The 26,570-nt window shown below is 35.0% G+C and overlaps 1 protein-coding gene across 1 annotated transcript in view; it reads right to left on the bottom strand.

Moving 5' to 3' along the window:
• Positions 1–26,570, bottom strand: part of LOC115213132 (nuclear factor of activated T-cells 5-like) — a 197,460-nt gene that overhangs the window by 115,559 nt on the left and 55,331 nt on the right. The window contains exon 3 of the mRNA XM_036503506.1: positions 225–321. The gene's annotated coding sequence lies outside the window, so the exon portion shown is untranslated. The remainder of the gene's footprint in view (positions 1–224; positions 322–26,570) is intronic.

Genomic DNA, 26,570 nt, shown 5'->3' with positions numbered 1-26,570 from the left:
AGCATTGCTTGACAACCGATGCTGGTGTGTTTATGTCCCCGCTACTTAGCGGTTCAGCAAAAGAGACCAATAGAATAAGTACTGGGCTTACAAAAAGAATAAGTCTTGGGGTCGATTTGCTCGATTAAAGGCGGTGCTCCAGCATGGCCGCAGTCAAATGACTGAAACAAGTAAAAGAGTAAAAAGAGTAAAAGAGCAATGTGTATAAGAACCTAAATACTTACAACTATTATCTCAATCATCGAAGTATCCCCAGTTCAGATTAGCTTTAACTGGATTATCCGAAGTATTTGTATTACAGTTGACCAGAAATGTTATATCCTGAAACAAATAGAAAATAATTAAATAAACAAATAAATGTACATTACGAATATTGACAATTTTACTAAGATACAGTATTTATATTGGAAAGATATCACAAAAAAAGAAAAAAATACTCATGTCTATATGATGTATCTAAGCAAGAAATGTTTATATTACAGACATATTTATAGCCCAGCAACAGTTTATAGAATAAAGATCCTGTTTATAGAACAAAGACTACTTATACGACAGAAATTGTTTCCACCATAGATTACTATTTTTATACCACAGTTCTGTTTATGAGAGAGAGGGGGAAAGAGGGAGGGAGAGAAAGAGAAAGAAAGGTGTTCACAGCATAGAGAGCTGTTTATATTAAAGAGATCTGTAATATCATAGATATTTGCTTCTACCACAGTAAGCTGTTTACAATAGGAAAAATGGCTGTTTATGCTAGAGAGCTGTTTACACTAGAAAGATCTGATTGTGACTTTGATTATACCACAGAAATGTTGTTTATATCACAGAGATATTGTTTATATCATAGAGATATTGTTTCTACCATGGAGATATTGTGTATACAAAGGAGATACTGTTTGTACCACAAAGATATTGCTTATATCACAGAAATACTGTTTACATTATAAATATATTTGTTTATATTGTAACATAATGTTTAAAAGATACACTCTGGTGAGTGGTATAATGCTTATATGATTAATGTAAGGTTTATACAATACTATATATAACTGTTCTTTCCAATTCTTCACTAGGCAACCTGCAGCCCATGAGATTTATTGCATGGCATGCCTGACAAAAAGTTACCATTAATTTTTGTAGCAGTACGACCTATCTGATGTGAGCCATGTTTCATGTAACCTATTTATTGAAAAAAGTTGCCCTGCTAGACACACTAGAAATAGCAGCCAAATATCTTTCAAATCATCCTGGAAAAGGAAGGTCATTGGATAATGTACTCTTAGAAGATGATACTATGTCTGGAAACAAGATGTGATGGTAATGCTTGCAATGTATTTGATCATAGATCTACTCAGTCAGAGCTGCCCTGACAGCAACACATCCAAATATACTGCAATTATTGCTTCTGTCTAAAGTTACAGAGACTGCTAAAAGGAAAACATCTGTATACATAGATGATCATTAATTCAAATACCTATAAAATTTTTAACTTAGTAGAAACTAGTAAACCTCTTTGTATAAGGATAGCTGATCAGTTCAGTAGGTAATCATAGGATCTAACCACTAACATTTCATCCTCAACAGTAGGTCTTGTTCATACCCAAAACAACCCTCACTAACAGCAAAAGGACCAATGTTAACTTGTAATGCAGATTTGAATTACTTTCATGAATATTAAGAGAAGAGAGAGATGTGGTATCTATATGGTCGGTTCTTCTACTGAAACCTCAATAAAACAATGCAATGCAAGATTTACTTCTTTTTATGCCCAGAAACCAATTATGAACTGTACTATGTAAGGGAGCCGCTATGCTCAACCTGTAAGAAATTGCTGCTAAATCTCCCTCAAATCCCACTCTGTTTTCTTAAAGAAGGAAGGACATATTGAATGATATAATTCTAGATACAATATGCTTGAAAAAATAAAAGAAAGGATAGTCATGTAGTCATTGTACAAATGCCTTTCATCACAGATCTGCTCAATTCTAGCGGACTCGGGGGCTAAATAACAGTAACTTGAGTGAACATCACTTCTGTTTTATAAGCATGGCCTTTAAAAGTGTTTTAAGTTGTTGGTAGAATGTCATAAGTAGCAATGGAGAAAAACAACATTAAAATGTCAAGCATTGATTAATTTTCTCTTTGGAATTTTAAAATCATGATATAAAAGCAACTCTTCCAAAATGTTCTTTCATACTGTGAAGATTTTTTTTCTTTTTTTCTTTGCGTGTGTATGCAAGTGGCTGAATCAGATGATTCAGCACCCATAAACCTTTTGGGAACCTCTGAAACACTGGGGACATCAATCAAAGAATCACACCACTCTAAGACAGAGTCAACTCCAATAAAGGCAGCTAAGAGTCAGGTGATGGGTGGGGTTAAACCAAGCATGGAATTAAGTCTACCACCTATCAACAGGAATGGTTTACCTGACAGGCTTCCATAGCTCCCAAAATCCACTCACAAGGCTTTGGTTGGTGCAAGATTATGACAGAAGACACTTGAACAGGATGTCATACAGTGAGAGCAAACAGAAAACTACATGGTTGCAAGCAAACACCTTAAGCACATAGCTATACCTGCACCTAAGTATATCTTAAACAATGAATTGTGTGTGTGTGCATGCATGTGTACATATGTATATGTGTGAGTGTATGTGCTTGTGAGTTTTGTGAAGTGCATGGGTCAAATGAGAAAGGAAAACTTGTCATTTGTCATTCTGAAAGGTGAATGAATTCATCACCTAAAGTGGTCGTGAAATCAAAAGCTGTAACATGAATATTTCAGTCTGATACATTTGAGATATTATATAACAGCAAAATACTTCTTCCTTGTACTATCATCATATTAAAATAACAGATAATACTGGTATCAACTACAGAAATGTTCTAATGTGTAATAGATTGAAGTCACTATAAAACTTTACTGAACTGAAAATTACATATAAATATATACATATATATAGATCTTCTTTTATTCTAATATTGCTTATATTGGTTTTTGGCATGGGGTTGTAGCCATGCTGGGCTACTGCCATCAATTACTTAGCCAATCATATCAACCCTATTACTTATTTCAGATTGATACTTTATCGATGTCTTTTTGTTGAAGACATAAAGGGACACACAAGTTTTTAGATCACTGTAAACATAAACACACATGCACATGCACACAACTACATGCACACAGACAGACAGACACACACACACACCACACACACACAACATGCATGCACACACACACACACCACACACACACACACACACACACAAATCTCTCTCAAATCACAGATGTCTTTAATAAAATAAAAAATACATTAGATAATGAAGTCTGAAAGAAAGGCTACAGGACATTGAAAAATATTTATAGACAAGCAGTGTCAGTGTGCATGAGCTACAGAGAGTAAGCATCTTGAGAGAAAAGTTGGGCATAAGAAGTATCAGATGTGTGCTAGAGAGATGACTGCACTGGTATGGTCATGTGATGTGTATGGACGAGGACACATGTGTAAAGAAGTGCCGATCTCTAACTGTGGAGGGAACCTATGGTAGAGGTAGACCCAGGAAGACATGGGATGAGGTGGTGAAGCATGAACTTTGAACTTTGGGCCTCATGAGGCAATGATCAGTGACTGAGACCTTTGGCAATCTGCTGTGCTTGAGAAGACCCATCAAGCCAAGTCAAATCATAGTCATGGCTGATACTGGTGTCATGTAATTGGCACCCATGCCAGTGGCACATAAAAAGCAACTTTCGAGCATTGGGCTTCACAGAGGCAATGTGGCTGATATCAGCAGCATGTAAAAGGCACCTTTTAAGTGTTGTGCCTCATGAAGGCAATGACAAATGACTGGGACCTTTGGCATTATGCTGTGAAGACAGCCCATCAAGCCAAGTGGAAACGTAGTTGTGACAGATACTGATGCCATGCAACTGTCACCCGTGCCAGTGGCACATAAAAGCACTCATAACATTCTTGGAAGGGTTGGCATTAGGAAGGGCATCCAGTTGTAAAACCATGCCAAATCAGACTGGAGTCTGGTGTAGCCCCTCAGCTTGCCAGCCCTAGTCAAACCGTCCAACCCATGCTAGCATGGATGATGGACGTTAAATGATGATGATGAAAAAGGAAAAAGTCTTGGGTGACTGAGGGAACCTCTATAGGGTCATAAGAAATTCTAATAACAGCAGTCAATTCTTCCTCAAATCATCTGCCATCTTTGAATGCATTTTGGATAAGGTAGTTTTAGATACACTGTATCTGAGAAAAAGATGCAATATTCATTGCTGAAGTGCTTTTCGTCATAAACATGCTTGTTCAGGGTTACCTGAAATTAAACAACTACAACTCTTAAAGACAAGTGGATATCACCTGAAGCATTACAAGTATAAAGATATTACTTCATTTCATTGTTAGCCATCAATATCGATTTCTTATGTTGGCACAAGGACAGGCATATAAACATATTGTGTGGTTCAATAATACTTGAATTCAGAACATAAAGTGATGAAACTAAATACTTTGAAGTGTTTAGCCTAGCACTCCACCAAACTGCTAATTCAGTACCCTCTGTATGCTCCATCCAATATTAAATAACAAAAGTCATCAAAGAATCAGAGGTGGGAGGGAGGGGCATTCTCTGAAAATGCTTATGAACAATGTTAAGTAACTAGACATACAGTGATGCCTTTAGCACCGGTTAAATATTCTAAAACACACACACAATCACACTCTATGTCATTGAATACATATTTACTCGGTGATCTCAGTGCAGTTGCTCAGGTACTACAATTTCCCTTCCAGCCATGCAAATGATTCAAGAGACAAGAGTATAAACACTTGCTGTCACTAAGGCAATCTAAACTGCATTGATCTATAGATTGGTCATTTAAATTTTCTTAGACCTTGAATGTCTAATAAGACTACTGACCACAAAGCATGTCCAGTTTTGAAAACTTTATGCATTAATCACCTGTTAAACCTTACTTTTTAATACAACAAGGACCCTTGCAAGGTTTCCATGAATGGTGGGGGAAGCTATTTGCAGACCAGAAACATGGCCCAAATGCTTGTAAGAGTGGATGCTGCTAAAGGTACCTATAGCTAGGTGGTGGTGTTAAGTCAGGCAATGAATGAAATCTACTGCCCAAAGCTGCAATTCAAACAGAGTACATAAGGTGTTCTTTACCTAGGAAAACAGCATAGTGGCTGAAGAAAACTAGAACCCAATATGTTTAGTAAGTGAAGAAGTCTAGTTCTTTTTTATCTGCTGAAGACACTATACCAATAATTTCTCAGCTGTGAATTTTCATTTGTATGTATATAAGAAAACAAATGTATGACATTAATTTCTTTCAATTAGAAATAAAAGTACAGAAGAAGAAAGAAAAAGAAATTAATTATGGTTTGCTCAAGTTATAAAAATGTACTTATGATGTTTGCATGACAACCATAATAGAGCTATAGTCTGAATTTGCAGGAAGCATCTTGTTGAGTTTTAATATTTGCCATTCTTATTGCTTTATATATTGGTTTCTTTGAAATTGATCTAAAACATTTCTACTGGACACAACAAATGTATCTGCATCAATAGTAACCTCTTAATTCTTCACTCTGGTTTCTCACAAGGATCTGCCAGCTCTTTGACTGTTACATTGGTAAAATAGTGAATCCTGAAATGCTTATGATCAGGGCTAAACAACAACTTAGAACAAGTACTTATTTAAAACTAGATGAACTGAACTAGTGAGCATTAAATATCTTAGCCATAAACACAGTATTGTGTCAGTGACAAAATAAGAACAATCAACCTTTTGATCTCTAACTCTGCATGCAATTCACTTAGCTAATTATTACAACTCTCATGACGTGATCTCCTTTGAAAACCACAAGTTTGTTGCCCTACATATTTTCTATACTCATTAAAATCTTACTTCCAACAAGATTTTTCAGCAAGAAATTAATTTAATAATTACAATGGAAGACAAGACAGTTTTCTTTAATACGACAAGATAATCCAATTAAGATTTAGGATACTAGATATCCATAGCAACGTGATATATTTCAACTGATAACAGTATATTTAATTGTCATAAGAAACGAAATAATACACTAGAAGATTACACAATGTTGCACTGAAAATGAAGAAATTAGTAAGGTGATATAGTTATGTGTTTGTGTATGAAAAACTTTGTGTGTGTGTGTGAGTGTGCATGTTCATACATACATACATGAGAAAGGGGAGGGGAGGGGAAAGAGAAGGGGGAGAGGGGAGAAAGAGAAGGAGAGAGGAGTGTGTGAGAAAGAGAGAGAAAGAGAGAGCAGAACCATTAGAGTGTCAGACAAAATACCCTACTGAATTTGCCCTCATCTTGTTTGTTGTTAACACAACGTTTCAGCTGAATTACTCTCCAGCCTTCAACAGGTAGCTTGGGGAAATTTTGAACCTGGGTTCTCATTCTTAAGGTATTTTTTCAATGCCTGGAATTGAACTGGGAATCTTGGGGTTAGTAGCCTGTGCTCTTAACCACTACACATTAGGGCTTATAAACCTTAGGAATGAGAACCCAGGTTTGAAATTTCCCCAAGACACCTGATGAAGGCTGGAGGGTATATCAGCTGAAATGTTGTGTTAACAGCAAACAAGATGAGGACAAATATCCGTCAAATGTAAATAATGTAAATAATGTACATAATTACTCATCTCTTAAATATAGAACTATACTACTGAATTTAGTTATGAACTTTTACATTCTGAGTTCAAATCTTGCTGTGGTTAACTTTGCTTTTCATCCTTCCGGTGACAATAAAATACAAGACAAAACAAATGCAAATCTAGCTGAGCCCTTGGATAAGTAAGTGACCATGGATAGTACAAAAGAGTTCAAATGGCTTATGCTATAACAACTGTCCAAAAGGAAGTGAGGGCAGGTATGAAACTATACTGAGCTAACCCCCACTAAATCTCAAATGTTTGGAAGCACTAATTTTAACAGTTCTGAAGAAAAGTGTGACCAATAACTTAGCTAGGCAACAGACCTGCAATCATAAGAAAAGCAGTAGACACAACAACAGGAGACAAATTAACAGCAAGAGACAATTTGAAGCAGCTGGTTACTCACACCACAAATTTGTGAACTTCACAGTCATCTTAGAAAAGACAAATAGACAAGGACTCAGATACTGGAAAATGAATGGATCCTTATTAGAATGAAAAGATTTCAAGGTAAAATTTCGTGTACTAGTTTAGTGGAATTGATGGAAGCCATCACCAACAACAGATGGCAGATTTCATTAAAAAGAAAAATCAGACTGTTAGCTTTAGCAATGAAAGCTACAGAGAGAACAATAGAGTAGAAGAGAAACTAGCTTTAAAAAGGTATAGAAGAAATATTGCAAATGACTTGCTAGCAGTGAGAATTGCCCTTCATCATTTCTTTCATGGAAATATAAAGACTGCATTCTCTGAACTAGAACATGTGCTAAAGCAAGAAAGCATGAAAGCTTCAGATACAGAAGTAATCAACACTATATTGAAAGAGTACCAGGTATATACAGGAGCACACATAAACAGGAACAAGCTGGTGGGCTTGCAAGTTCATGTTGGCCGGTAGTGATTTCTGTCACTGGACCAAGGGTTTAGTAAAGATGCTTGAAGTCTAAGAATTTGCTATCAGAGTGCTAAATGACATCCGGAAATGAACAAAGAGGAAGCTGTAACTCAGCTGTAATTAGCAAATTCATACAATGCCACAGTAGTATACAACCACCTGACCACTGTACTTCATCTCAAGAAACTAGACCAGCAAAACACATCCCTTATGGAAGGGAGAGGTCCTGCTGGTCAGGAAATCCATTTGCTACCAACACCCACTCCATGGTAGTGTTGGGATGCCATCTTTGATGATGGGCCAATATGCTTTGAAGCTGATGCACCGGCTGAAATATCTAGATCACTGCAATGATGATGATAATGATGATGAAAATGAGAAGAAACTGTTTGTAGACACCTTTTATGCAAAATGTCTTTGTTAAATGATGATGTTGATGATATTATTATTAATGTACTTATTTATCACAAGAGTAACTGATATTATTATCATTATTATTATTATTATTATTATTATTATTATTAAGGAATGGTAAAAATATCAGTCATTAAAAAAAAAACAGCCTCGCAAAGGTCAATGACCTGATTTTTAAATAACCAATAGGTTGGAAGACCGAATAAGTTTTGATATATGAAGTTCAGCTTCTTCAAGACAAGATCTACTAGGCATTTATTTAAGAGGTATGGAAGAAAAAAGATTCCAGCTAGTCAGTTTATTGGTAGAATCATTAGAATTTGGACAACATGCCCTATGGTATTTAATTATAAGTTTTTATATTCTGAGTTCAAATCCTGCTGCGGTCAACTCTGCTTTTCATCTTTCAAGGATCAACAAAATAAACTACCAGTACAATTAATTGATACTGGTGCCTTCAAGCAAGAGACTATGGCTGAGAATCTTGAATGAATCTTCTTTTTCAGTGATGCTTGCACTTAAAATGTTACTTTGTGAGGAGTAATAATCCTAGGGATTATCAGCCTTGAAAGACATAATGATGAAAAAAAATACCATACAAAATCTATAATTAATGAAATATATAGTACATCTTCATTGTGCCTGATACAAGTTAGCAAAAGAAGCAGCATCCATTGAGGATCTAGATCATTCCTGGCAGAACAGTGAAATAGTATTAATATACACATTATACTTAAATCTATAGTTTATCTCTTTAGAACTAGAAACTGTTTCAATTCTACGAGACAAAAATTCACCTTACATTATTGTACTGTTCAGGTGTCTGAGTTGAGATTGGGGTGGGGGCACTAGTATGCATGCTAAAACTTAAGCTAATGAGTGGACAACTACATTGTTACTTAACCAGTTAGAAGTAGCAGTGGAAATCTCTAAAATCATGCTCTACCACTTTTCATTATTGGATAATGTAGTTCTAGATATATATGCAAAGATTAGGCTGATTTCTTATTCAGAACTGACCTGGGGTTAAACAACAAAGGAACATGGTACAAGTTTTAATCTAATGATTCAGCAGTATGAGTGCCTCAACTTCTAAAGGCAAATTTACTGCAGTTACTCTAGAGAAAAAAATTCTCTCTTATGGTAAGAGGTGTAGAAACACCATATCTGCCCCATATTTCCCTCTATAGGATTCCCAAATGCAGTGTTTCAAGCTCCTCAGCTACTATGAATGAGAAATACTGAAGAGAGGTAACTCTGGGTAGATTTAAATCTGTAGCTTTAACTAAACTACAGTCAACAACATTGACTGAGTTGCATTATTGGACTGCCAGGCCAGGAGAAATTTAAACACCTTTTATCATAAGAGTGAACTTTTTTGCTCCATGGTAACTGCAGTGAATTTGCTTTTAGAAGTTGAAATATATCGTTAGCATATTTTAACTAACCTAAAGTTAGCTAATCTAATGATGCATTGTATCTTCTCTTTGTCTAGTCTACTACAATACTTCTTGTACCAATCCTACTTTAATGCACTGCCATTCTTACTCTTGTCATCTCCTGTGTCACATCTTACAAACCTTGTTTCTAAGCACACTTTCCCTAATAGTTACTCTCTGAAACTGTATTGCCCTGCCCAAATGTTCTCTCCTAGCAATGACCAGTATGTAGAAGTTCAAACTAAACTGCCTCTCTGCTAAATAATAAATAATAAATTATTATTCACATTGAACAGATCTAGTATCAAAGACAAGCATTCAAGTTATAACCATGCAACTGTGTTTTTTTCTCAAACAATGTTATATTCAAAGTGTCTTTTTTTTCTTTTTAAGAGTGTGAATTAAAAGAGATATTGATGCCATTTCCAGTGGATCAAATGGCAAAATAGAAGCTCCCTCATTAGTCTCACAGTTGGATTTGTTCTGAAAGATTGAAAACAGAAAATAAATTGCAGAGATGCTCAATTCTTCAAACACAACTGTCCGTCAGATCAAAATGGAAGTAGTAAAAAGCCTAAGACTGCACAAATCATAACAACAGGAAGGTCAAACATGCAATAACCGCTTAGTAATTACTTAACCACCAAAAGACCGCAACAACACAGTTTTTATTACACGAAGAAAGAATGAGTAACAGCCTATAGATTTTATGTTTAAAAAGATTTTTCCAAAGCTCCAGACATCTATATTTGTTAATGACCATTATTGGCAAGTTTCTTCATAATATTCTAACCATATCAAAATGGTTTCTGATTTAGGCATAAGGCCAGCAGTATTGAGGGAAGGGGATTAGTCAGTTACACTGACCCCAGTACTTAACTGGTACTTTATTTTATCAACTCTAAAAGGATGAAAATTCTCCCTTGGTGAGAATAGAACCTTGAACATTAAGGGCCAGAAGGAATACTGAAAGGCATTTTTTCTACTGCTCTAATGATTCTGGTAGTGCTGGTGCTGCTGCTTTTAGTGTTTTGTTTTTTATAGTAGTAATGTTAGTGACAATGTTATTGTGTTGGTGAAACAGGTGTCGAGTAAGAGGCATAATGATGATGATGATGATGGCAACGATGTGAGAGAGAAAAAAGTAACTGTAGATTTAAAAAGAGAAATATTTTATCGAAGCTTATGATCGCCTTAAAATTTTATTCAAGTTTAAAGACAGCTCATTAGTTGAAACTAATTAAACACTGCTGATTAAAATTTGACTGCGATTTCTAACAGGGAGAGTGACTACACAGAGTTCCCTCATTAACTTGTGTTTGATATAGTTGCTTAGATCCAGGTTGAGCAGGTTTATGATTAAAAACATTCCAGCAGTTAGCAACTGATCTTAAAGTGTGCTTTCCCTTTGATTTTTGAGCTGGTGAAGGCACAATTTGAGGAGATTTGGCTGGTATTCCTAGCCGAATGATAGACTGCATTATACATCACTTAATGACTCAGGGTGTGGTTGGTATAGTTAAAGAGAGAGGCAAGAAATATGAGTGAAAAGTACTTAGAAATGTCATGGATGATGTTTTCACCATGACAAAGGGATAAAGTAGATAAAATTTCACTCTTCAAGAGTTATGGACATTTGCAGCTTGAACTATTCAAATGAGAGGATGGGGATGGGGATGATGGTGTAATGAAGTCTTGTGACCTAAATAGATAGATTATTTTAAACTTGTCAAAAAGAGTAAATAAGATGATACACATTCCACATTAACAACATATTCTCTATAGTAAATGCTTTTTATGTATTTGTGTGTGTGTGTGTGTGTGTGTGCTGCAGATAAATCAATAAATCAATGACAAAATGAACATTTCTAAGTGTGTGTGAGAGATTTCAAATAAAATGTAAGACATACAATATTGATGAACATACAAATTTTAGCTTTACTAAAATAAAGGAAGTGATTGCATCATGCTTCTTTCTATAATATATTTGAGCCGAAAAAATGAGATTGATGCGATTAGTTTCTAGTTTTCTTAGGTCTTCATAAGAGAAAGAATACCCTTCAGTCCACAACAACATAAGTGGCTTATATCTATTTATAGTGTATACAAACTGCTGGGACACAGCTAAACTATCTATTTAGGTCACAAGACTTCATTACATTCTCATTCTTTCACCATCCTCCCGCTTAACCATTTCAGGGTGTCATAATCCATATCTTGCAAAGGGCAAAATTTTATCTACCTTCATCCTTTGGTCATTGTGTAAATAATCTTCCTGAGGGCAGAAGATGGATATCCTTTCTCTGATGAGAATCTATGAAAACTAGAAACTAATCAAATTTGTCTCACTTCTGGCCATGGGATGATTAAAAAAAAAAGTCTATGGTGTAACCACTCTCATTTTTGACAGCAAGGCCAAAATTCCATGTTTATCAAAAAGATATACCTTACATTACATTTCAAATTATCTCCAAAATATTTTTTTGAATTATCTCAATAAGCAATATGCATTATTACTAATTATTTGTGTGTGTGTGTTTGTGCAAGCAGGCACACACACACACACACACACACATACACACACACACACACAGAAGTAACTGCCTTTTTTTTTCCCCCATGAGTAGATATATAAAACATTATCTACAATGAGTAGGCCAATTATCAAAGAGATACATTCCTATTATGACCACACCTTTGTTTTACTTTTTTCTTTTATCAATGTATCCTCCTTTTTTTCGTTTTACAGGTGTGAATTAAAAGATATACTGATTCTACTTCTAGTGCATCAAATGGCCATATAGAAGCTCCCTCGTTAGATAATTATGACTAGGTTTGTTTTGAAAGATTGAATTGTGAACAGATTGAATAGATGGTTGACTCTTGAAATACAGCTGTCTATCAGATTAAATGAAAGCAATGGAAAGCCTTACATAGCTCAAACCATAACAACAGGAGGGTCAAATACGCAACAACTGCTTAATAGTTAGCTAACTACCAAATGGCCACAAGAACGCAGTTGAAAATACACTTAGAGTCTTTAAAAAGATTTATTCACATTAACATAATTGTTTTGAATGACCAGAGTTTGCAAATTTACTCTTTTTTATGGAAAGATTATGGCTCAAATTGCCATCAGTTAGGGCGCCATTTGATTGGCTGCTGCTGTTCATGAAGTCATGTATAAAACTTAGTTCTCCTTGATTTCCATGTATTAGAGTCATATAACTACATGAAAGGTAACTGTGTCTAGAGTTCAAGAGTCAAGGCTATGTTAGCCCAGTCAACATGAATAACAATTGCATGTTATGTTCACATTTTAAGCCACATAACAATATAATTACGTCAAAAGTCATGATTGTGTTAGTCCAGTGAATGTATCATGATAATATGAACAACAGTGTATCAGAGTAGATAAAATAACAGATTGATTGCTTGCATACAAGTGGCAGTAAGTTATGCACCTATATCTATACGTGTATAGGATTGTCCATATACTTGAATATGAGAGCATGATTTAGTTGTTGAAGAATGTATTTTTTTAATATGTTCTTTCAGCTTATTCACTTGAAGTTTTTTTAAGAGATATATTTGCTTTTTTTTGTTAATATTTGATCTGTGATTTTGTTAGAAAAAAAAATGGGAAGACTTGAAATGTTGGGATTTGTTTGCTGCATGAATGCTCACTTAGAGGAAAACGTCTTGTGTTAAGATTGTGCATTTGTTGAAATCGGATAGGCAATCTGTTTTACAAGGCAAGTTTCCTTTTTTCTATGAAATCTCCATTACAACCATTAGCATGAATTAAATTTTTCGATAAACAATGGATTGATTGAAAATGAAGGCCACACACACACACACATACACACATATGCTATGAAGTATCTAATTCCTGATGGAGTTGTAAAAGTACACTGGTGGCACATGGCCTGCTTTTTTTTTTTTTGTTTCTTTTTACCTGATGGTCTGACTATAGCGGAGGTCTTCAAAAAGAGGGAGAAAGGAAGGAGAGAGAGAGAGAGAGATGTATGTAAGCTGAAAGAAAAATTGGAAATAAGAGCAACTCTGCTAGCATGGACATGTGATGCATATGGAGGATGACAGTTGAGTAAAGAGCTTCTGTGTAATTGAAGTGGAAGGAACCTGAGGAAGAGAAAGACTGAGGAAGATACTGGAAATGGTGAAGAGTGATTTCAAGAGGCTAAATCTCACGAAGGAGATAATAAAGGACTGTAATGAGTGGCAAGATGCTGTGCTGAAAAAAATGTATCCAACCCATGCAAGCAATTGAAACTGATAAATCTTGTTTCATTTCTTTTTTTTTTTTTTCTGCTCCTCTGAATTATTTCCATTTCAAACCAACACTAACTAAAATATTACCGTTTACTCTAAGGATGTCCTTATTTTTATTTTGCTTCTTCATGATTGATAACGAAGATGATGAGATGGTAATGATGATGATGATGATGGTGATGGAACAACAGTAGTGGCAATGTGGAGAGTGACAGTCATGGTGGTATAGTGCCATGATGGAGAAGCAGCAGTAGTAGTAGTAGTAGACAAAGAAGGGAGAGGCAGAGAAGGCAAATGAGAACTAGGAGCTTTACTATAAAAGTGGATAATGGTGGTGGTTCTTTAGAAGCCCCCTCCCACCCTCACAACTGCTCAGTTGCAGAGATGGGGGAAGTGTTGGCAAGGATGAATGACCACACACCACCAATGCTGTTAGTGGCAGTTGCCATGCGTACAAGAACAGTCTAGTTACTATGGATAGTGAGAATTGTGATAGTACTGGTGATTAAACTGTGGTATTTTAGAATTGCTACTGACAATGTTGAGTCAGAATGATGGCATTTTGGAATTTATCTACTCTCAATGGTGAGTTTGAGTTCTGGTAGCTTCCAGTTTCTCCATATTTCAAATAGTTTATCCCAGTAGGTGCGGTATATTACAGTTTTCCTTCCCAACAGTGACAGTAAATCAGCAAGACAGTAATGTGTAGTCAGTTAACCAGATACATGTAACAATACAAAAGGTTAATTATCCATTTGTTTAACTCAAACATTTCTGTAATGGTAGTAGATAATATGTGGAAGGAACAACAGAAGATTTACAGCAATTAAGTCGTTAGTATTTTGTTGTTATTTTTCTATGCAAGCTTCAAGAATAGAAGAAGGTCAGTATAAAGGCATCATTCCAATTGTGATTGAAGACCGAGAGAAAGCTTTAGTTGAAGCCAATGTAAAAAAAATGGCAAGAATATTCGCAGTAAAAATATTAAGACAGACAACCAATTCCTACCAACCAGACAGAATTGCCAAAAGAGAGATTTATGAACCAACAACCAAAAAAACAAAATTATTAACCAAAACAAGTGGGTTTTTTTGGCTGATACAGCTTGTGAATGTATGACCAGAATTCTTCAAATATAAAATTCCACATTATATCATCATCATCATCATCATCATCGTTTAACGTCCGTTCTCCATGCTAGCATGGGTTGGATGGTTCGACTGGGGATCTGGGAAGCCAGAAGGCTGCACCAGGCTCCAGTTTTATCTGGCAATGTTTCTACAGCTGGATGCCCTTCCTAACGCCAACCACTCCGTGAGTGTAGTGGGTGCTTTTTACGTGCCACCTGCACAGGTGCCAGGTGAGGCTGGCAACGGCCACGGTCGGATTGGTACATTTTACGTGCCACCGGCACGGAAGCCAATATATATATATATTTTTTTTTTTTTTGAAACGGAAACAAGTTTCAAAATGAACACTTCACTTCAAACAAAATTTGAAGCCAGAATCCATAGCTTTTTTTATTTATTATTATTTAGTTTGTTTTTATAGGAAAGCTAGAGGAATACAATATGTTCACCTATATTTTTAATAAGCTTGACTTGAGTTTCTAATAACTATCCACCATGCCTTGATAATCTGTTTGCTATATAGATCATATTTCTCAACTGATAGAGCATTAAATATTACAATCGCAAAATAACTGTTGCAGAATGATAATAAAGATGTCAATACAAAACGAAAAAAGTACTATCATCATTATAACTTTTACCACACTTATGAAATCAACACAATATTTTTTCCAATAGCACCAGGATGTAGATTTCCAGCATAATTTGAGAATTTGCACAAATAAATTCCAAACTTATTCTTGAAGGTGCCACGTGTCCTGTGTTTACCTAAAATTAACACTAAGACTTTTGAAACAAACTTTACCCAGCAAGATTTCCAGTTATTTCAACAAACACCTAAGTTAAAATCCATTTGAATTTAGATACAACTATCTATGATAAATATTTTCACTACAAAATATGACAAGTGATAAATCTAGTTATCAAAACCACTCAGGTACTAGCTCAGACGCTTGGCCTTGCTCTGATGTTAAATATATGCCTCTTCATTAGGAAGCAAAAAGAGAATCAGCCAAATGATAAAACAGTCCTTAAAGTTTAAAAGTTGACATTCATCCTTCTTGTACAAGGCCTGTAGTACCAAACAAGGTCATTTGAAAACAAAGTGTTGTACTTAAACTCACACAATATATACATAGCAGTGGTGGAGGATAAACACAGACACACATATATATACATATGATGGGCTTCTACACACTTCCCATCCCCCAGATTCACTCACAAGGCATTGGTTGGCCTGACATAGTTACCCAAGGAGCAAATTATTTTTTTAATAAATATGTAAAAAAATATTTCATACAAAGTCTATCATTACAGTTGTGTCTACATATTTTGGCAAGAAACTTCTGGAGGAAATTAAAAGAACATCATATTAACATCGACCAATATCATAGCATTCTGAAGAAAAAGTTTATCATGTGTGTGTGTGTGTGTGGTGTGTGTGTGTGTGTGGTGTGTGTGTGTGTGTGTGTGTGTGTGTGTGTATACGTACATATAGTTCACAGATGAAATCCAGAGATTCTCCATATATATATATATACATATACACACACACTCACTCACACATGCATGCACACACACACACGTGGACATGCACATACATATATATAACTTCAAAGTCCATGATAAGACACTGTACAAACTTACTGTGGTGACATGAAACATTACAGATATTCACTTACACTGCCAACTCTTTATCTCTTTCTCATTCCTTGTCCCCCACTCCTCTCTCTAAAGAAACTAATTTAAAGACAAACTATACACTGATGAGAAAACAAGATGATCCAAGAGGCAAAAGTACCACAGACTTTAATGTGCATAGACAGATGCTGTTGTCTGCACATTCTTTAGGTCAGGCTTTCACAGGTTTCTGAGTTCTAACTTTTGCACTGTAATGATATAGTGGAATAATGAAGAAATTCAGCTAAATTTCTCTCCTCTTATAAAACTAAAACTGTGCGATGGAAATGAGTTGTGTATCTTGTCAATGGAAAACTTATATTACACATAATGCTGCTTCCTCATCATTACCATCATGGATACCAGTGCTAGCTGTGATACCAGTGCTGGTGGCATGTAAGAGAACCATCCAAACGTGGCTGTTGCCAGCGCCGCCCCGACTGGCCTCCGTGCCGGTGGCACGTAAAAAGCACCATCTGATTGTGGCCATTGCCAGCCTTGTCTGGCACGTAAAAAGCACCATCCAATCGTGGCTGTTTGCCAGCCTCATCTGGCACCTGTGCAGGTGGCATGTAAAAAGCACCCACTACACTCATGGAGTGGTTGGCATTAGGAAGGGCATCCAGCTGTAGAAACACTGCCAGATCAGACTGGGCCTGGCGCAGCCTTCTGGCTTCCCAGATCCCAGTTGAACCATCCAACCCATGCTAGCATGGAAAACGGACATTAAACAATGATGATGATGATGATGATACATTTGCTTTTCCATAACCATTGCAATCCTCTATCATCTCCTTTGTGAGGTTCAACCTCCCAAGATCAGCTTTCTCCTAAGATTCATTTCTTCTCATATCTGCAGCTTCCTTCCATTTAAATTGTTTAGCACGTCTTTACCCAACTCTTATCCTTCATATGCATCAGGTTCATAACAGAGTAGTCTTCTCTCTTGCACATTTCATCTCATTTTCCTTGTACCCAGTTTTTTCTCAGTTCATCTATGCTCCATCATTCATTTATGCTAACATTACATATTCAGCAGAGCATGCTTGGCTCATTTCTTACCATAATCACTTAGCAGCAGTCTAGTTGAAATATCAGTAATTATGTTGTATAGTTTTGGGGCTAAATGCAGCACTCTTTCTGATCTCATTAAAATTGCATGAAAAATAAGCACTATCTCTCATCACAAAGCTTAAATCTCTATGTGGGAAATTAAGATAATCCATGGACTTATTTACATGGAAAAATGTGAGCAAGAAAAATAATATTCTTAAGATTATAAATCTGGAAAAGTACAGGACAGGTTATTACACTTGGAAAAAGTTCAGAACAAGTTATTACATCTGGTAAAGTACAGAACAAGAAAATTTTTACTTAAAATATTGCAGCTAAGGATAAAATTTCAAATAAAATGTTTAGATTTAGAAAATATTAGCCTTTATTAAAACTAAAAATGTTATTACAAGTTACTACTTCTATTTGTTATTACTTGTTACTTCTATTAAAAATAAAAAAATAACTTGATTAAAATATTTTTTGCACATTACAAAAATTCTTTTTTTTAATTATTAATTAATAATTAGAAATTTGAAAATAGATTATAAAACATAATAGTTGTACATAGTTAGTACAATAAATAGAATAATACAAAAATTAGTTATATATGAGTTATCTACCTATAACAACAAATTCACGGTAAAATTTTCTTGAGCTATTGCCAAGTCTTCACATTTTTAGTCTTGATCCAATGCCTATCTTTTTACATAATGAATTTGCCTATCACATATACTATTCTACTTTTTTGATCCAAATTTTTGTTGCATGGGATCAAAACTATGAAGTTCTTCATGCTTTCTTCTATCACTGATGCTAAGATATATATATTTTACTTTTAAAATAAAAAAAGTTATTTATATCTAAACTTGTTTGGAGGCATTACTTACTCTCCTAAAATGTTGCTACAAATTTTGATGTAAACTTTTTTCTACTGGACTAGCCCTCTTCAAAAATATAAACAGTTTTTTAATTTGGTTTAGAACTGAATTAACGACAAAGCTCTGAAGATGCTGCCTGTGAGTAAATTGTGGCCTTAAGAATATTATTCAACTACTACCATAGTTGAATGATTGAGCAGTTACTCTTTATTTTAATATAGTTTGTCTATAGTTTTATTGTTGTTTAATTAAAACCTGAATGAACAAACTAATGAACAAAGGTATTTCAGTTGTAGCCATACTGTCTTTTTAGGATACATTTATCTAATGTGTTCATTACTTATTTAAGATAGTAGAATCTGACCTGAAGGAGATTTTGCTGCCATGTTTATCAGGTTCAGTGATCATCTATGGTTCCTTTGTTGGTTTGTGTAATGTATCTATGGTGTATCTAGGTTAATGTTGTCAAGCTCATTTTTTCAACAATATACACTTTATAAGGCTTTAACTGGACATTGCAAATCAACAAACATTTGGAAATTGTATTATACCCCAGATAGTTACAAAAATAAGCATTATCTACTTATTTTTGCTTGTCTATATCTTAGCTTAAAACTACAGCTTTTTACCTTGAAAACATTGATATAATATAAGCCACTGAACTTCTGGTTAGCAGTTCATTATCTTATTTACTCAGTTCCCTATAAATCCCATTAGAAAGAATGGTATTGCCCAATTACAGTAGTACTGCATGGAGAAGGACATTAGTGACAAAGTTGACTGAAGTAGTTATACAGAACTGTTATGATGAATGAACATTTATGTAGAATGATTCTGTTGAACAACTATATAATACACACACACACACACTCAGAACAGTTATGCTGTTTAATCTCAGAACAACTTTGATTGAGCAGACCTGTCAGCAAAGGTATTCCCACCATATCCATTCCGTCTTTTTTCGGAGCATTTAGGATTACATTAGCAAATGTGTTTGCCTTTCCATAAATTGTAAGGAATAATATGAGGAAGATGTAGTTGCTATTTCTACCAGATTGAGAGGCTGCATAGAAGGTCCCTCATTGGTTCATATAGTTATGCAGCAGCTATACATAACATTTATGTTGGATAGTTATTTATGCAGAACAGTTTTGTAGACAGTTATGCCAAACATGCTCAACAATTATGTAGAACAACTATGCAATCATGTAGTAAGGCTTTATATAACAGTTATACAGAACAGTTATGTAGAGCAGTTGTATGGAACAGCTATATAGTAAAACTGACTGAACAGTAATGGGGCCAACTTCTACACCCTTACATGCGAAATGATAATATGTGGTGGAATGGTAATTATTCCACGTTGAATTTTTCTGATACATTTAGATTTTCCTTGCCTAAGGAGTGCATAATGCAGTAGTACAATTACATATCTCTCTCTCTCCCCACTTCACCCCTCTCTCTCTCTCTACTTACTACATGACTAAAATAAGTTAGTGCAAGCAGTTAAAATTTTCTTGCATGCCACATTAAGTGTGTTTGTGGTTACCAGCTATTTTCCATGTGGCTGACCTCTCTAGGTAATTTCCATTGGTTGCTATGCCTCCTTGAGTGGATTATGGTACAAGAATAATACAGTAATACATTTAGAAATCTTCATATTTGGTGGTGATGGTAGTGGTAGAACTACTTGCATGGAATTAAGACTGATTGGCAATGTTCATGATCTTGATGGATGGGAAAAAGAAAAGGTGTTGAAGAATTGGAAGAAGAGAGATGAGAAGATAGGGGAAATGAATAAGAAAAATAATAATAACAGTAGAATAAGTTGGAAAATAAAGATAAAAGTAAAACAAAAATGTAGAGAAAGATATAGTGAGAAAGGGAGAAGGATTGACAGGGATAGACAGATATAGGTAGGTAAAGAATGTTGAAAAGAGAACATTAAGCCACTGAAAGTATGAGAACTTTGTTTATTGCTTTGCTCAGGTGGTGCTAATGAAACCATACAGAAACAACATTCATGCATACATACATCTACACACAACCACACACAGACACATCTATACACATAAACATCTCTAAACACACATACACAGACATATCTATATATAGTGACTTCCTTTTAGTTTCTGTCTACCAATTCTAATTCTACTTACAAGACATTGTTGAACCTGAGGCTACAGTAGAAGACACTTGTTGAAAGTTCCATGCGATGGTACTGATCCCAAAACCATGTGGCTGTGAAGCAAACTTTATAAATACACAGCCCTGCTGGTACCTAATCATGACTGCACAGAATATAAAGGAAAAAGAAATTGAATTTGGAAAATAACAAATGTCATAAGAAGCCTGAAAGCATGCATGCTGTTTGTTTGTTTGTATACATCTGTCTGTGTATCTAACATGGCCTTAAAGAAGAGATATTTCATCAAGATTGCAGCTTGCACAGTGGAGACAGTCACCTTCTATTTAAATAAAGAGCTGTGGCATGGACGGTGGTGGTACCACTTGAAATTGTCATGCTAAAGCTGTTGATATTTGAAAAATGGTCAAAGTAAATAGGGAAGCTACAGCAAAAGGTGAGGAAGACATGATAGAGAAGTGTCAAACCGCTTAAATGATCTTCCTGCACAGACCACCACCACCACCACCAACCCACTATCCTCAACACATACATACACACAGCTTCCACTGTCTTATATACTTTATGCCTGCATTTCAGTATGATATATGACACGCACTCATACATGTGTACATACAAACATACACTGATAGCAATGTCACAGATATAGGTGAGGCACATACACACAAATCTAATTATATTACACACACAGAAAAATGCACATAGTTAAAAGAATAAGTCAACAGTAGTATATTATATATATATATATATACAAACACATATATATGTACAAATGCAGTGACACACACATACCACACATAAAAAAATTATACAAGTGTGCACAGACAGTAACATTCACAAATGCTGTGCGAGAATACACACATACAATGCCACATATAAACTATTACAAATGTATTTATATATGTGTGTGTATGTGTTTGTGTGTGCATGTAAGCATATATACACATAGTAATGCAATCACAAATGCAATTTAATATATGTACAAGATGCAGATATAGCCATGTGGTTAAGAATTTCTTTTTCACTCATGTGGTTCTAAGTTCAATCCCACACCACGGCACTGGAGGCAAGTGTTTCCTACTTAACCTCCAGTTCACCAATATTTTGTATATAGGATTTGATAGACAGAAACTGTGTGAAGATCTGTTGATGTTTGTATATGCACGTGCTGTTGTCTATCTCCAATTCAACCTTGACTGAGCAAATCAATGATCAAAAGGACTTCAACCATGACCACCTCATTGTTTTAGGGGTATATATCTAGGATCAAATTTGTTCAAAGTGTCTTTGCACATTTAAGAGGTTGGGTTTGATATGAGGGAGACTTGGGTGCCTCTAACAGATGTCTTTGTTTAGCTCAATGTGTTTTAATATACCAGTGTGAATCACAGTATCATGTTATGCTTGTTTTTTTTTATGACTCAAAAGGAAAATTTTAACCCTTTGATAAATAAAAATTAAAAATAAACACCAAACTGAAATAGATACTGGGGTTCGTTTGACTGATTAAAAAGGTTCTTGAAGACAAAGCACCAGTATGGTCACAATCCAATAGATAGAACCAGTAAAAGAAATAAAAGCACACAACCATTGGTTCACATGCATACAGTTGCCTCTGTTTTTTCCATTGCTACTACGATGACCACTATTCTTTGCAGCAGGCTGGTGTTATACCTACTCCATTCAGATAATCCCTACCCACTTGTCTATCCACTACTTGTCATCCTTGGTGTATCTACACCACCTCAGCTCCACACTAACCACTGTGCCAAGTCTTTTCTCCCCAGTTCATCAACCCTCTGGAATCTTCTTCTGCTCATGTCTTTCTTGCAGGCCTTGACCAGCCACAGATAAAACAGATCATTAACAGCATCAAGCTCACAAGTTTCAGAGGACCTACAAAGGACAAGGACACTGTTCCTTTCTCCAAACCCAGTAAATGGAAAGGAAAATACAAACACAGTCTCAAATGATTTTTCACACATGCATGCACACACACACATGCACGCGCACACACACACATGCACGCACACATGGCATATTCTGTTGGTAAGCCAGTTCTGCTATAGTCAATCAAAAACAAAAACTTTAAAACATTATTTTATTTTGAAAAAGTAAATAAGAAATAATCAAAAAATGTTTCAAACTCGTATCAAATTTTTGGAATATTTCCCTGAAAAATTTCATTTTGTAATTTATTTATATATTTATTTATTTATTATGTTTTGTCTTGTAAGCTCTATACTTTTTATCTATTTTCATGCAAACTTGGTATATCTGCACAAAAGCAGTTTTCTGTTTGCTCGTTTTTTTGTTTTTTTTTATATATATATATAAAAGCATATTCCGCCCATCAATGAAAATGAAAATTTAAATTAATTTTTCCTATTGCTTGAAATTTATTATTTTCCAAATGACACAGTGAATAATTTTTAAAATATGAATAACTTTATGATGATGATGATGACGATGATCATTATTATCACACAGAATCATAATAACTACTAGTTGAATAACAGCAACAACAACAACAACAGCATTATTATTATTATTGTGGTTGTTATCATTATTATTATTATTATTATTATTATTATTATTATGCTTGTTCCTGCATTCCTTCTGTTTCATCCATGCTATGATTACGTCATCAAGGGAAGTTATAACTTGAATGTAGAAATAAATACAGAAAGAGAGAGAAAGGGAAACAAAGCAATAAATGAAATGGGGAAATGCAAATAGTTGAATCAGTGATAAGAGAGAGAGAGAGAGAGAGAGAGAGAGAGAGAGAGAGAGAGAGAGAGCGAGAGAGAGAGAGAGAGTGAGAGAGAGAGAGAGCGAAAGGGTCTATATTATTAGAGAGAGTGATAGATAGGTAGCTAGCTAGCTAGATAGCTAATGTTCAGTTTTGTCTTTTGCTTAACACCATTGTTTTTTGTTAACATTATGTGTTAACAAAAATGGAGATGAAATTATGTAAAAATATTTATTTTTTAAATATAATGCTTGAATTTTTTTAAAGACTTCATTTGTAAGTTGCATTACAATAAATTTTAACCTCTCTTAACATGGATATGTAGTGAGCATTATAGTTTTATTTAGGAGAAAGGAAATATAATATGATATTCATATCTTGCTGGTCACTCAATATTAATACCTGGATTCATGTATTTGTACACAATGATGCTGTTAAGCACCCTTGAAGGCAATTTATTCTTGTCCATACCATGTGTTAAAATCTAAACCAAAGTATATGGCTTTGAACATTTAGGGGAGACAGGAGACTGTCAGTGTTGATCAACTTAGGCAGGCTTTCATTGAGTCTATTCCCCTACCACAGCACTCCTCTATCTCTTCTGTCACACCTTAGCAATCCACATATAAATGTAACATATTATCTAACAACAGTGCATTTCATATGGACAGGGCAACTAAAAGAGGAAGAAGAGTACATTGGCCAACTAGGTAAACTCCCATGTTTTTATTAACACATACACACACATACAAACACAAACACAAACACACACACACACACACACAATGTTTTCTTTTTATAGCACCCAAGAAAAAAGAAAAAGAACTGCAGAATTTTGCATTTTTGATGTTTTCTACAACAGGAGAGTTCATGATTGTTCAGAAATATTACGATGTGTTGCTATAATACCTCCATTCACAATTTGGATATTCTACAGGATTATTAAATTAACACTAGGACTTGACTGGTACTCTATTTTATATATCTAAAAAACTGAAAGGTGGAGTTGGTCACAGTGAGGTCTGAACTTGGAACATTATGGACCATAACTAAAGAGAACAAACATTTTGTTAAATGCTCTACAAACTCTAAAATTTCTATGAAGAAAATATTTAGACATTGAACTGCAGCCAATTTCTTATGCCTGCCATAGAAATCAGCTCTTGGTTTAAGTGCAGCTGCTGCATTTGTGCAGTGGAAGTAATAGAATGAAGCTTGCAAGTAAATACTTGAAATAAAATTCAACTTTCACAACTATCCTTCAGTCAGTTTCTGCAGGAATTTTTAAAAGCTGCCATTAGTACCATAGTTGAATAATAGTCTTCTCTAACATGTTACATGTGGTGAGAAAATATATGTGAAGAAGACAGTAAAGACAACTATGGTGGTGGAGATGGGGGGGTGTTGGTGGAGGAGGGGAAGGAAGTGAAAGAAAACAAAAGGAGAAAGAAAGAAATTAGCCAAAAAGATGAAGAATGTGGAGTCTCAAGGCTGCTCTTGACTTCTAATGGAAATAAATTGAGGAAGTGAGAATAGTAGTGAACTACCAGCTCATTCACAAAACCAAATCCACTGCAGGTTCTATATCCTCTCAGCACAGGCCCACTAGTATACAGTTGTTACATGTCACTTGACCAGCTAGAAATAGATACAATATTTCCCTCAAGTCATACCCTACCATCTTAAAAAAGATCACATTAGACAATATAGCCTGGGGCACACAATGTTTAAAAGATGATACTGGATGTCCATAGTGAGGAAACTTTTGATCATAGGTCTATACAGACAAAACTGACCAGGGGCTGAACTAAAACAATAGCAACTACCTGTCTCTTACCCTTCCAACACCCTTAATTTCAACTCTTAGACCTTACACTAAACACTTTCCTAGTCCTTCCATGAACTTCATCCCACTGGTGATTTTCTTGCAAAAGTCAATATACTGTCTACAAAAGTCCAAGCTAACATCATCCACATAAATTTTATCTGTCTGGGATGATCTACAAATATCATGAGTACTGCTTTCACCTCTAAATAACATTTCCCACCTTACCAAAACTTTATTGCATTTTTGTTGAGTAGAGTAAATGTTACATGCCTTAGTTAAGAGTGATATCAAGAATAGGGTCCATTCACATCATCTAGGAATGTTAATGTTAGCTAAAACAGATCAGTGTCTACCCAGAGAATGTTTTTTCTCATATCTGTTTAATACTATTAATCAAAGATAAGCAACGACCTTTAAAAGTCATGTTTTGCAAATGTAAATAAAAAAAAAGAGAGAGAAATCATCATTTGCAATAACAATATTTACTCCCTTCTTAGTAGGCAGAATAGTTACCATGAAGGAGGTATAGTTCATTGCTGTAGGCTAATGGAACACTGTGTATTTAATGCACACCCTATTAGTTTGCTTAAATGACTTTCTGTTGTATCACCAATTGTTATGACAATGCTTTTTTTTACACTGTAACCATGTAGTAACAATAAAACATATAACGAAGCAGGGTAACAACAAACGATATTCTGACAAACTACCAAAATGACATCTTATGACTTCCTGCGATTAACACCTACTCTCCTCCACTCAGACCACTAGTATTTATAGTTGTTTGGTTAAGTCTATTCTTGCAGAGGTTGTTGTGATTCTCACCACATCATCTCTCCTTCTGAGATTTCGACTTCTGTAGAAAACAAAATTTATTTTATTATTATTATTTTTTTCTTTCTTTCCAACACCTCTGCCTTTTCGAAATTTTGCTACCCTAGGGAGTTCAGTACCTTTTCTGCTTAGGAATTATTTCTAAATGTTCAGTCTATTTACGTTTTCTGTGATTGCTCCTTCTAGGCTCATTCTCTTTCAGTACTGGCACATCGAGCATGTCGTAAAACACTTCCATTGGAATTTCCTTCCTTTCTTCTGTATGTCTGGTTTTTAATTTATTTAGATATCGTTTATGCGCCCATTGTTGGTCTTTTATTAAATACATCATGTTTCCAATTCTTTTAGTCACTACACCATCCTGCCGACTCTTATACATTCTTGTATACTTTGAAATGGACTTTGTCTCCAACATCAAAATGTTTAGTTGAATTTTTTGTGTTTTCTCTATACATTTTTCCTTTACCAAAAATTTGTCGAAGATCGATTTAATCTATTGAGTGAACATT

This window comes from Octopus sinensis, linkage group LG6 (assembly GCF_006345805.1).
Source record: "Octopus sinensis linkage group LG6, ASM634580v1, whole genome shotgun sequence".
NCBI classification, from domain to species: domain Eukaryota; kingdom Metazoa; phylum Mollusca; class Cephalopoda; order Octopoda; family Octopodidae; genus Octopus; species Octopus sinensis.
This window is presented reverse-complemented; position numbering and strand designations above follow the sequence as displayed.